Here is a 13,985-nt window from a genome sequence, read left to right as displayed (position 1 = left end):
ATTAAATTGTCATAACTATTTTTTCATCAGTGTTTGCACAGTCTTTAAATGAAGGTGTTTTAGTTACACATTCATTGCTTTGATATTTGTACAGCCAAACTTATTGAGTTTCTCCAAAGCAAATTATAAGGTTACATATGCACAAATTAACTTATATCATGTATTATGTTGATTGACACAACTCAACAGGGGGTGAGGGGTTTAGAGACCTCTTATAAATGTCGTCTTTTAGAGACTACAATCTGATACAACCTTACATAGTCAGAGTTAAACATGCATAGAGAGCAACTGTGCCATGAACTCCAATCTCAGGCAAAAGGTCTAGGATGCAGGATGCTCTGAGTCAGTGGCAAAGTTTTGATCCACAGTTCACAGGAGCTAACAATTTACTTTTGGTCATTCCCAGTTCTGGATATGCCTCTTCACAGCCATGCTCCCAGGGTGGACCACACAGCCTGTCTGTGCCTTACCGTCACCAAGTTCTAAAGTACACAGAGAGGGACCAGGATACAAAGTCTGTATCTGATATTCCACAGTAGAAAAAAGAGAAAACCTTCTTAGTGTTCTCAAAAAAAGGAATTTTGTGAAAATTTTTGACTGAAACATGACCAGTTGGATTTGGAAACTGTAACTTGCCTGGTGTTTGGGTTCAGGCCGGGGACACTCTTCCGGGTCCAGAATTGTGTACTCCTATTTAAATATCTGTCCTGACTTATCTAGGGCAGACCTTCTCATCCCAGATCAGTCTGAATGGAGCAAATAAATGTCTTTGACACAGTTCTTTGCCCCAGTGGCATTCCACCTACCAGGATATCTAATTTTTGATGTGCTCTCTCAAAACCTTCCCAAAGAAAACATTGTAATACGTATTGCATTTTATGGAAATTTTTTAAACTTGAAAAAAAAAAAAGGAAACAAATAGCTGCATCTACATGGAAGTGCAGATTGTGAATTTTTTGAGGCTATGCTGTCAAATTAAACTGTTCTCACTTACCAATATAAGTGGCTTTTTCAAGTGAACAAATCCCTCTATGACTCAGAACCAATTATGGCATATCAGCAAGCTTAAAAGTTTGAGTACTGGGTTTTTTTAAGGTGAATTTACAGGGTCGGCTGCCATTAAGCTTCAGACCATAAGTAACAAAACCAGCAACAAACATCTTGGCAAAATAATGGCATAAATTTAAATAAATGCAATCATGTGAGAATTAAGAACATTCTGCAACTATTGCAAAAATGGGAATGAATTACATTTTATTGTGGGCTTTGTTTCCTGTAACTTATTTCCTCAGCTCTGGTTCCACTGCTCATTCCAGCTATATGTATGAAATCTCTACTTGGACTGTTACAGCCAATGAAAAAATTAAATTATAAGACCAAAAAAAATGAAAATCATTGTCAGTTCTGAGCACAGGATTTTTCACTGGAGGGTAGGGAAAAAACAAGTTTCCAGTGTTTAAAGAGTATAAGATAGTATTTGTACTTCTTGTTGCTATTAATACAAAGGTAACCAAAGAACATTTTTGAGATAAGGGAGACAAACCGTATCTGTAAACACGTCTCTGCTGGTTGCTTATCCTTTTTGTTCCTTACTAGTCCAACTCCCAAAACTAGTGTAGAAGGATCAGTACAACCTGACAAAGAAGAAGAAAGTGGGAAACTGAAGGGGCTGGCAATATTTTTATGGGAAGATGTTTTTCAAATGGACAATGTTTCCCAGTTATGTGTGCTCTAGTTGCAGAACAAGTTTGTCATTTTAGTAGTATAAACTTTAGTCTGGAACACAGAAAATCTGAATTAATATCCTGGTTTGCCATTGGCTTGCTGCACAATCCTGTGAAGTTTCTTGCCCTACTCTGTGCCTCAATTGCTAATATAAAACATTTCTGTAGTAAAGTTTTTCTTAAGACCAATAGAAGAAAAGCATGAAGTATAGATGATATTGTATTAAATCCTACTCTTCTGCCATATCCAAAACAGTTTGTACAAGTTTTGTCCGAATAGTGCTTGGAAATTGCAAACTCTGTTTATGATGACCATATTTACCTCAGTCATAGAAATTACATCTTTGAAAAGTTCTGCTGGACTTCACAAGAGTTTCCTTTATTGATCCATGTTCATCAGTAAGTATTTGCTGAATTCAACCATTAAAGTCACAACAGCTAAGCCAATTTACACCAGTTTCTGTTCTTAATATTTTAGCTATGAGATTTCACTTGCCCCACAGCAGTTTTGATGACTAATACATCATTCCTGGGCTGAACAAATTATTTTTATGGCATATCTTTCTGGTTGTTTTTTTTATATTCTACACTTATTAAAACTCCTACTTCAAGTGGTAAATGCTAATACAGTTAAGCATATGTACATATACTTCCACATATGCAGAATGTTTTTTAATATTAGAGAACTCAGTCATGCATTAAGTATTTTTAAAGTATTCTTTTGGTGGTTAAGAAATACATTTTGCATTTGCCTTTTGCAATCTTGTCCCTCTGAAGCCTCAAATAAAACATTTCTATTAATATCTCTAACAGATCTTGAGGGTAAAAATTCTAAACATTACATTAGAGATGCAAGATTATTTTTTTGATGGATTTTACATGCTTTTCTCCAATATTATGTGTTAAACAATTGTGCAACAGAATTTATTTGCTAAATAAACTGCATGTAACAGAACATGTATGTTGAGTTGATATTAATACTTTGCAACATGATAATATTATTGTAACACAAAAGACAAAGAAGCAGCAGAATTTCCATTGTAGGCTCTTATTTCTGTTTTAACTCTCTCATTATCCCACAACATTTGAAGCATCTGAGTACATGTTTCTTGAATGCAGAAGGACCTGATTCAGCCTAAATTAACTGTGAGCTGAGATAATGTCATCTTTAAGCTGATCTCTCCCAATATGAGAGATTCCCAAAGTAGAAAATTACTTACAGAATGTGCCCAACCTGTTGTATTAAGGCAATTAGGTGATAAAAAACAGAATTTCTTCAGGTGATCATTTATTTGGCAGAGAAGTAGGAACAGTAGTGGCAGCGGAGATGAAAAAGAGTGTGCTGGATTCAATAGCCCACAGAGGCCACACTTCTCTACTACAGAACAGGCAGTTATAGACTGCAGCGCAGGATTTTGTGTGTTTCACATGATCTGTGATTTCTCCTGCTACTTAGATAGGAATCATTTTAGCCATCAGTCTCTGGGGTATGATACTGGGAAACCATATGCTTTCCATAGTTCTGAAAGACATTTAAATTATATGTTTTTTACTCAGGAATAGAAGTGATTGTAGTATCCCAGAGAAAATGCCCAGTAATCATGTTCACATTGAAATGGACCATATTGGCTCTGAAGAACAACCAGATATAACAGGATTTGAAATATATGAATCATGTTTTGGACAAAACTGAGAATCAGTCTGAAATAAAGAAGATTGTTCATCTTCCAAATATTACTATCTTAAATTTCTACAGTTGTGGTTATTTTAGAGCTGATTTTGAATTCAAAGTTCTACTAGGTTTGTTCCACAGTTGGTAGCTGAAGTCACCAGTCAAGAAAATCTGTAGTGGAATTTCAGGATTTTCTGATATCTGCTTTGCATGACACATTTGAGTTGCTCTGTAAGAAGATCTGCACATATCTGAGCTAAGTCATAAATTGTTTAATAGTTAAACACTCCTGCCTATTTTAATTACTCTTCTGTTGGCCATTTTCCTAGAGGATGAAGCTGAAGTGATGAATTCAGTTGAAGAACACCTGGACACTTATGGCTTGTGTGATAAATTCAGTTCATCTTCACGTGAACAAAAATCAATATGAATTCTGTCTAAAGTGTTCTAGAAAAAAAAAAAAAGGATTGTTAACCAAATTTCTGATAAAATGTGCATCATTAACTTGTTAAAATCAACAAGAATTGAAATAAACTGCTGTGCTCTGTTTATTACAGAGTTTAAAAAGGTTATGTATATTATTCTTGTTAGTCAATAACACTTGCATGCTTCACAGACAATATGCTGCAGTGCGTAATATTGTCTCATTATGAAAACAAAGTACTGAAATCAATATGACTTTGCATTATCTATTGTCATGAAAAGGGTTACTGCAGTAAGCTAAATAATAAAATGTAGGCTACTTCTGAATAAAATAATATCTCAAAAAGTCTACTTAAAGCTTTATTTCCTTTTTCAAAATAAAAATTTCTTTTGTGCATGTGCTGTGTTGAAGTGAGAAGAGACATAAAGTATGTGTCTGTAAAGAAATTACTAAGAAAAATATGGAAAATAAGTAAATTAATGAATAAATTAGCTTTCATAGCAATAATCATTGACTCCCCAAATAGTCATGTTTTTTTTAATAACTAAATATTATCAGTGTCCTACAAAAAGACTAATGACAGCAAAGGAGAAATTCAATACCACAATCTTCAGCGTGTAGGTAGGCTTCATTCCACTTACCCTCAGACCGTGACAATGTCTACAGATAAGGTGTTCTTCCTAGAGTCCCTTTAAAACCAGTGGAAAAAAATACACACACTTTTAGAGTACATTTATCTGACTTATTTTAGACATCTGTTTCAAAATGAGAAGAATTTTCTGTGTCCTCCGTGGACTATGAAGATATTTTAGGCTGACTGACCTACTGTGATACAGGCAGATATATATGTTATAGAGAGTATGAAAGATGCAATTTTGTTTCTGAAAATCCATGGGATAAAAGCATTCGTATGATAAGCAGTAAGTATAAAGAAATATATTTAACATTAAACTGCAACTGCAACGCTATGCATTACAACACTTTAGAAATTATTCAAAGAAATTAGCATTTACATGAAATTTGCAAACTTGACTCTAAAGATCTGATAACTTAGGTGTAAGGAATGAAACAGCTGATGGAGAGGAACAGAGAAACAATGAGGCAATATCAGCCAGTTAGGCTGGCACTAGACCTAGTGTATCAGCAGTTGTAATGCTGTGCAATTTTGTAAAAATCACAGCTGTTCACACATTGACTATATCTTAGCTCATCCCAGAATTAATTTTTTAACTAGCAAAGAGTGGGACACCAGCAACACTCACTTCAAACTTCTAGTGCAAAGGCAAGCAGATCTCACAAAGAAACAAAACAAGTTTCTGGACTGTCTAAATTTTGATCATCTTTTGGTAGCTCTGTAGATCTGGTGAGTTAGGAACAGGGGTTGTCTTTCCCAGGAGAGTGGATTCTTGAGTCTTCTGTCTTCTTACTTATCCAGACTGTCTGTCTTTCTCCTGTTGATTTCTGTTAATTTTGAGAGAGGGGGTAGGGAAAAGAGAGGAAGACTGCTTTTCCTCCCTTCCCAAAGCCTTCAAGCAGTGATACCATTATGCAAGCAGCACATTTATTGAGATATCCTTTGAAGCCATAGGTGCTCTGCATCTCTCTTCGCTAACAAACAACAACACAGAATTGTCCTTTCTTATTCTGTGGAAAGTAACTCTTGTATATCAAAGCTTCACATTTTCTAAATCAAAATGGTCTGTACTGAGCAGAGCCAATAGGTCGAGTGGTTTCTGTAAAATACCTTCTCTTGTCAGTTTGATGAGTCATCCATATCTGTTGCCTAACTCCATAATATAAAGTCATGATCCAGGACCAGAGCAGAAATTATGTAGAGGATCATAGTTATTCCTTTACTCTTTGCCACTTTGGCTGTTTATATGATTCACATGCCAAGATAATTCCCTCATAATTTTCAACATACTATATTTCCATATATCTTAGTTTGCTTCTCAGATACAGTCTAATTCCTTTTAAATGGAGTGTCATGACTAATACTCAGAAAGCCTGCATCATCAGATAACTTCTAGCATGGAAGAAGACTTCCCTGTGATTTGTGTCAGATGAAAGAAAAAGAAGTCCAGATGTATGAAGATGTATAGTGACATCCCTTTGTTTGAAATGCAGTAAAAAGGAGTTTAGTACCCAAATACTTCTGTGATGATTATGAGACTTAACCTAATATCATATCTAATCACCTCAATTTTCCAGATCAAATATTTGGGAACCAATCATTTGACCATGCCAGATCACAGATCCCAGAGAGGGTAACATTCTGCAAAACAGAAAAATATTTCAGTTTTTCTGAAGTTATTGGGGGGGGGGGGGGTGGTGGTGGTTGGTGGGTTTTTTTGTTTGTTCTTTTACTTATTAACTCATACTGTTAAGGTGCTTATCTGTATTTCCAAGGAACCTTAAAGCTTGTCTTGATTTTGGTGTGATTTCTACTGAAATGTAAAGATAGTTAATCACAACTTTGCATTTTGTTTCATCCATTCTATCATGAGGGGTCAATATCCCAAAGTCAAATATATATGAGAGTACTGAGATCTCAATGGGTGCCTGTCACTTTCTCTATGAACTTATTCATGCAAAACAGTCTTTAATGAAATCTAAACAAAGAGAATAACAGAAACAATATATGCCAGTCCAGGTCTCTGTGAAAGACCAAGAACACAATTGGATTTATCATTTGGAAGGTAATGAGAGCTTTAAAATTCAAATTAATAATGTGTGAAGTGAATAATTTTGGCAAATATACAACACTTAAAAAATTTTGTTCGGTTTAGGACACAAACAGCTTTGTTAGTTCAGAACAAATAACTATATAAAGTCTGAAGAGGTATTTGCACTTTGTTAGCTGTATACTGAGAATAAATAATTTGAAACTGAAGATTAAACTGTAGAAAATTTCCTTGGCACACTTGCACTTAAATGAGGATTTATAATTTACACAAAGCATAACTACATTTTTAATAGGTAAAAGGCACATTAATCATTCAAGTGCTAGAGCATCCTTAGAAGAGTCACATTGCTATGCGTCAATGTAAAGACTATTTATAGGCACAGAGATTGTTTTAATTTCAGAGTGAAGATAAATTCTACTGATTTAACCAAGTATTTAATAATTTAGACAATCACACACCAATGAAAAATAATATGTTTTTATTTCTCTGACAAACAGGCTGACCTTTAAAATGAGAAACAATCTCTCTTTTATAGCCACTGGATGAGGAGATTTTAGTGTTTGAATCTGTCTCAAGCATTTTCATTTAATTATTTTTCCTGCGTTCTTGAAGACCCCTGCTGTGTTCCTGTTATCCCTACACTTGACACAGACAACACGTTCTAATTCAACTCATACGTTTCTTAAAAGGATGTAGATAACAATCCTGAACTAATTATAATATGTTTAAAGTAACATATCAGATTATAACTGTTACCACAGGTCTGAACCAGGCAGCAAAGGGAACAGTTGCATTAAAGAAAGCTATGTGTGTTCTGCTGTGCCATCAAGGGATACCGAAATGTGTGCACTTAGAAACACACTTTTGGGATGCTGCAGAAACTTCGTTTTGGTTTGTTGTCTGCATAGTGCAAATAACTCATAGTTTATGTTTCCCATGGGGGAGTTTAGGGACAAGGGAACCTCAAGAACACAAGCACAGTAATCATTAACAAAAAAAAAAATCCAAAATTTGCTTCCTGAAGGGGACGGGTATACTGGGTGGGTTGTGATTTCTGTTCTACAAAACACATGCATGTGTGACACACACACATATATACACACAGTCACACTCACTGTTCAGAACTAACTCGCATCAGTCAAGGTTTCTGGTCCAGCTGTGACCAGTACCATGGGCTCAAGGGAACAAGACACTCACTGCAGCTGGTCAAGGTGCCTGAGACCTGGCTGGTGGTCTGCCTAGCTTTATACATAGTAGACCCACACTAGGCTCAGCTTTTGGCATGGTTTCAAATGTGTTCCCCCCAAGGGGGAGGGGAACAAAAGAGGCTATTGTTTTCACTCTTTCTTTCTAATTTGGATGGTTACAAAACTTGCCAGTGGCCTTGCTTCTCATATTACCCCCAAGCCAACTAGTTGTTACTTGGATTATTATTAGTTTCTGGCTTCCTGCTATAAATGTGTTATAAGTATGTAAAGTTGTTAAGAGTGCCTCTTTGGTTCTTTCTCGTGAAAACCTAAAACACTACAGCTGAGCAGGTGCATTAACAGATGTTCACATGTTCTTTTAGGTTGCCTATTGTAACAAAAGTTCAAAGATATTCTGCATTTCAAAGCTGAAAATGCAAAGGTACAATGTCATGAAGCTCTCTACTACATTCAGTAACTGGATGTGTCTTTGAACCAGCATCTTATGTTCGAAATATCTGTAGTGAAAGGCAGTGAAATTTCTCTCAGTTATGACATCAACGCGATCAATCTTTGCACCCCAAATTCCACCTCTGTGTTTAAAAGCAGAAGATAGCTTCTTTTGCTGTAAGTCTGAAGAAAATGTTAGTGAAGAGGCCACAAAATAAAGCTTTCTTCCCTCCATTTCCCACCACAATATTTACTCTTTTTTTGTTGCTCTGGTTATCATAATTCTGGGTGGGGTTGTTTGAGATTTACAGTCTTTGAGGATGAGCTTTCTAGCTCTATTCATTTTAACTTAAATTTGAGCTTAGCTAAGTGTGAGACTTCTATGTAGACCAAATCTGTCACATGCCAGTCTAGAATTCAGTTTTCCTCTATGGTAGATTCATTTAAATATACCATTTTAATAATTATTTAAATGACTTATTTTAATTATGATTAAGACCATTAATTTTATTTGTAAGTTTCATTTATTTTCTTCCCAAATATAGTTTGTCTCATTCATTTTCATTAACATTAAACCAAATACACCCTTTGCAGTAAACAGAATTTCTGTTTTAGTAACCTAAAAAATACAACACAATAATTCACCTAAAAAAGGAAGAAAAAAGGAAATATGCAGAAGGTACATACATTGGGTCAGATTCTTACTATATGCTTTAGAAGTAACTTTCTTGTAATAGTATCCAGTCTACCGCCTTTGAAAGCCATCTGGTTTCTTGCCTGAAACTGGGAAGGAATTAGGTGTTTCCTGTTAACAATTTAGACATTAGCAGGAAGGAAGTTGTGGAAAGAAGATGCAATTTTGCAATTGGATTCAAAACAGGTATGTTATGTTGTATACTCACTTTTTGCCATAGAGAGGTAAAGAGAAAACCTTCCAGAGCCCTAGCCAGTGGTTTGCTAGGGAAAGGGTTTGTGTTGACTTTTGCGCTCCTGTTAATGAATCACACTCCAGGGAAAAGACCTAAAAAAGATTCAGTTAAAGTCCTGAATTTTTTGAGAGCTTCTGTGAAAAATCCCAACATACAGTTAATATATGAAAGTATTTGTTCCCTAGTAGGTAATAATTACATCTTTAGTCATTGTTTGTGTCAAGCCTCATTAGCATGAAAATTTAAATTCTTTTAAGATACAGAAAAGCTGTGGTTTTAAATTGTTTTTATTAGTTGAATAAAACTACAAGTTTTGTGGTATTTTCAGTTGTTGAAACTTGCACTTACTACTTCAGAAATGTATGCTTCAGAGCATCACTGTTACAAATACTGTGTGACTGATTAGATTGCAAAGGTACAACTAAAGTATCTCAGCTAAATGTAAATTGAAACATTAACATTTAAAAAGAAATTAAGTATTGACAGTAAAAGTAGGTAAGAATTTTACATTTAAATGAAAATTCATTTTCTATAAAATGAAGATAATTTATAAAAATTGAATTTTCTTTTCTCTTTTTTTTCCTTTAAAGCAGTTCAAACCCAGCAGAAATACTGCTGAATAAAATGTCTAATTCTTATCCTATCTGTGTCCTAGGAATAACAGTGAAGGTCTTAATTTATTTTAAAGTCAAACTTCTGTTTAAAAAAAGGAAGTGCACACATCTGATTTTTTTTTTTTTCTGATATGAATTTGATAGGCTACGTGCTACTTGGTCTAAGCACAGATTGAGATATATTCAAATTTATTTGGAAATGTTTATTTTTAGACATTTCAGTGAAAAAAAAAAGACAAAAAAATCGTTTAAAGAGAAGAGAAACCATTTTCTCAGCATTGCCCCTCTCTACCGTTTGCTGGAAGTATCCGTCTGGTAGTGCCAGTATTTTCTTCCTTACTAACTACTGTTTTTCATTCAGCAGTGGCAATCACAAAATAGTCTTTCTTTCTCTGGACAGCAAGCTCAGACTGATGTATCCAGCCAACACCTCCGGATCAGTCATGCATTCTTCTTAGCTACCACCTCCCTTATTGGTGGAAACACATAACTATTCTTTTGGAAGAGATGAAAAGATGTATGGAAAGAGAAAGGAAGGGATGGAAAACAGAGTAATCCTATTAATGCTACCAACAAGCAGCAAATTTATTGCAGCCTTTTCTATTGATGTGTTGATTGTTAACAGGCCTGAGAATGGAATGATTCCATATAAAATGGGACATAAAATTTAAATATTAAAAAATTAAAATATTTCTATTATAATATTTTGAAAAGAAGTGTGCAAGAATAAAAGAAATATTCTGTGACAGAGGGAAATATCTCTTCCGACCTACAAGAATCTTCCCAGTACGGTGGATATCTTCAAACATTTTCTCAGTATGTGTTGGAAACATTCATTTTTCCATAGGAGGGTTACCTCTTTTCAGCTGGTTTATAAGCAATCAATATTTTTCTATTATGATAAATTCAAACTTTGTCCTAAGATTAAGGAGGAAGAATTATTACCAGATTTTGCCTTTTTTTAAAAATAAAAACTACAAAAATAATTCCACAGTTCAGATTCACAGTTTTAGTTTGTGAACTGAGGGGAAACCGCTGACCTGCAATATAGTTGTTTATTTAGTGATTATATGATACATCCTGATATGCTCATGCAGAATCAAGGGAAAAAAGTTCTGTTATCATAACCATATCTTATTTCAACAGCCGTACAAAACAGGATGAGTGAGGGAATAATTTCATCTTCTTATATTCTGACTTTGTGACTGTTAGGATAAGAAAATATTATTCTTTATACCCAACAAAATTGGTTGACTAGTTCTTAATTAAAAGTGTGACATCTTGGATGATGTAACCAACCAGATGTTCTCAACCTGGTATTTCCGATGGTGCCATCAAATATAGTCATGAGTACATATATATAATAAAAACAAAACATAAAAGTGATGCAGAAAATAAACTGAATATTAATGTGTCTTTGAATATAAATGACAGCATAATAAGATGAATGAGTAGAAATGGAAGAGAAAAAAATTCAGTTGAGAAATACAGTGTATACTTGTAACAAAGAATATAATTAACCTTTGGGAAGTGTACCTAGAGAGCTAGAGGACTTTTCATTATGTGAAAATCTAAAACTGAAATTGGTTGAAGATTAGTTGTGTTCTTAGGTACCATTCTATAGCTGTACCAGAAATTAGGGTTACGGTGCAAGAATTAATGAATGTAATTATTTTGTCTGGTTTATGCAGTAGATCAGAATACAGAGTACACTTCTGTCTGATTCTGACTAAACATTTAGGTAGCTGCTGATTATTTCATAAGTATCTCCAATTCCAGTTTTCTGAACTGTCTTTGCAAGCTTTTTCACTTGAATTTGAGTCATTCAGGTTCTATAGAAATATGTCAGTACCCTGTAGCATCAAACATACCACGGTTTGAGTTTGGGTTTTTTTAATAACATTCTTTTAATGAAGTAGATCTACATTTTGATGTAAACTCAGGCTAAGAAATCTAGCAGTCTTTCAATGCATAGCATATTTGTCAAGGAGCTGTATTTTGTGGGTGAGAGGGTCCTTGGTCCCAACCTGAGATTTTCTTCTGTTGCTTTTTTTAGCATTAAGAACTTTTCAGGCCTTTGACTACTACATTGATAGCACTGCCATACATGAGACTGTAAGAAGAACAGCTAGAAGACCATCATCTTCTGCTCAGTATTTTGAAAACAGAACCCTGGAGTAGCTAGTGTTTTACCATTGTCTAAGATCCTTTTCCAGAATAACATCTTTGATTCATTAGTTTTCTCTAAAATAAAAGAGAAATTCCAGGTGCCAACTTCAATTTTACTTTTCAAAATGCTGATCAAAACAAGAACTACTAAGATCCATCTGCACATACCAAGTGAATGGTTTGGTTAATAGCTGGTTATATAAAACCAAACATCATTAAGTAGGAAGCAAGAATTTCAAACAGAACTACTGGAGAATACTAATTGCAAGAATGATATATTGCAGGGATCAATAGTAGCAAGACAAGTAGTTTTGGCAGTCTTTCTTTTTTTAGGGGTTGAAGGTGTAAGGGATGAAAACCAGCATGCCTTTAACATCATCTGCATTGAAAAGAATGTACCCAGCTTCTGCTAGTGTAATAATTTACTTGTTTGTTAAGTATTCCAAATGTGTTGTCCTAGTGCACATAAAAAAGGCACCACATTTTAGATGCCTTAGTAAGCAAATTATACTCACCAGCAAACAGATAAAGAATTTGTTATAAGATTACATGTGTGAAGTTATTAGCTGAAAATGACAAGGAAATATTTTATTTATTGTTTATTTGTGTCTAGAACAGCAAATTATAATTAGTACTGGATTCTTAAGACTAGTTTAGTGACTTGTACATTGATGCTGCTGCTATGCTGGTCAGGACTGTTACAGGTCAGGAATTGCAGTGTTATCAGGTAAACCAGCCTTTTCTGAATGTAGTTGGAGCTGTACTAACCCACTGTAGTTGGACTCTTCCTAGGCTTAGATTTACAAGAATAGCAATCTGTTGACAAAGATAAAAAGGAAAAGCTATTCTACAACAACAGACAAACTCTTACTAAATATTTCTGGAAAATGGAAGGAAATACATTTAAAATACTGTGACAATATACAATGGCAATTGTGCTAATTGCAAAAAGGAAGTAATATTGCAAATGTGTTCCTTTCAAGATCAGCAATGCCAACTTTTCAGCTACTCTCTTTAATTAGTCTCGGGTTAATATGGGCAATACTTACACTTAACCAAAAGAAATAATAAAAGTAGACATTATTATTCACTAGTAATTCCTAAGTATTAGGCTAAAAGGCTTTGTTCTTTTGAAGGGCAAAAAGAAATTTTTCATCACTTTTGGTTTAGAATGTGGTTTCAGTATATATTCAGGCTTGCTTTTTCGTTCAAGTGTATCTTTCTTTTTTCATGGGTAGAAATATGCTGGGATTTATATTTTTGTATTTATTTGCCACAGGACCAGGCTAAAGCTAGGGAGTTCAAAAAGATGAACAGAATATTTTTATTGTCGTTGAATCCCTTAGATTCTTTAGCATTTGATGCAGAAGGACCTAGAAGAAACTTCATTTTACTACCATTCTAATTAGCACTTTAAAAAAATCTTGTTTTTCCAATGTATTCTAAGGAAAAACTTCATTTAAAATATTGTTTAATAGTTGCTATGGTGATTTCAAGATGCAAAATATAATGAACTACTGGTTCCAGGAATAAACTCCCAGATTTTGTTTAGTGTTTTTATGAGTGTTACAATTCAAGATGCTCAAGTTATGAAGAGATGTAGCCCAAAGACTGATCATTTTTCAAAGTGTATAGAATAATAGAAATCAAACAAAGCTCTATCTGCTGCTTAATGATTTTCCACAATCAAGTGAAAGGCCATAATGCTAGTTTTGGCAACCTTCTAATTTCTAAATCACGAGACATCCATTTGGTTTTGCTTTTTTGTGTTTTGTTTTGTTTTTTATTTCCTCTAAGTATTCCCTATACATTCAAATGAGAACATTGATATTCTATACCATTTATGAAGGGAACTGGTAATTGTTACTTGTGTCTATGGTTGTCAAATACTTTCTATAACTATACCCTGAAATGTGACTGTGTAGCTGACCAAATCTTAGTGGCTTTTCAAAACCAGGCCCTAGCTTTTGCAAGAAACTATATCATAACTCAGTAATCCCACATTTATCAAGATCCTCTCAAAACCACATTTTTTTCCCCACTCCATTACTCCTAATAGTCTGTTTTAGAACCCAGACCATTCATACAACTGCTTGTAGCTTTGCCAGTCTCTAACCATTTGGGTGATG

The sequence above is a fragment of the Aptenodytes patagonicus genome, chromosome 2, assembly GCF_965638725.1.
Source record: "Aptenodytes patagonicus chromosome 2, bAptPat1.pri.cur, whole genome shotgun sequence".
Taxonomy (NCBI): Eukaryota; Metazoa; Chordata; class Aves; order Sphenisciformes; family Spheniscidae; genus Aptenodytes; species Aptenodytes patagonicus.
Note: the sequence above shows the minus strand (reverse complement) of the source record.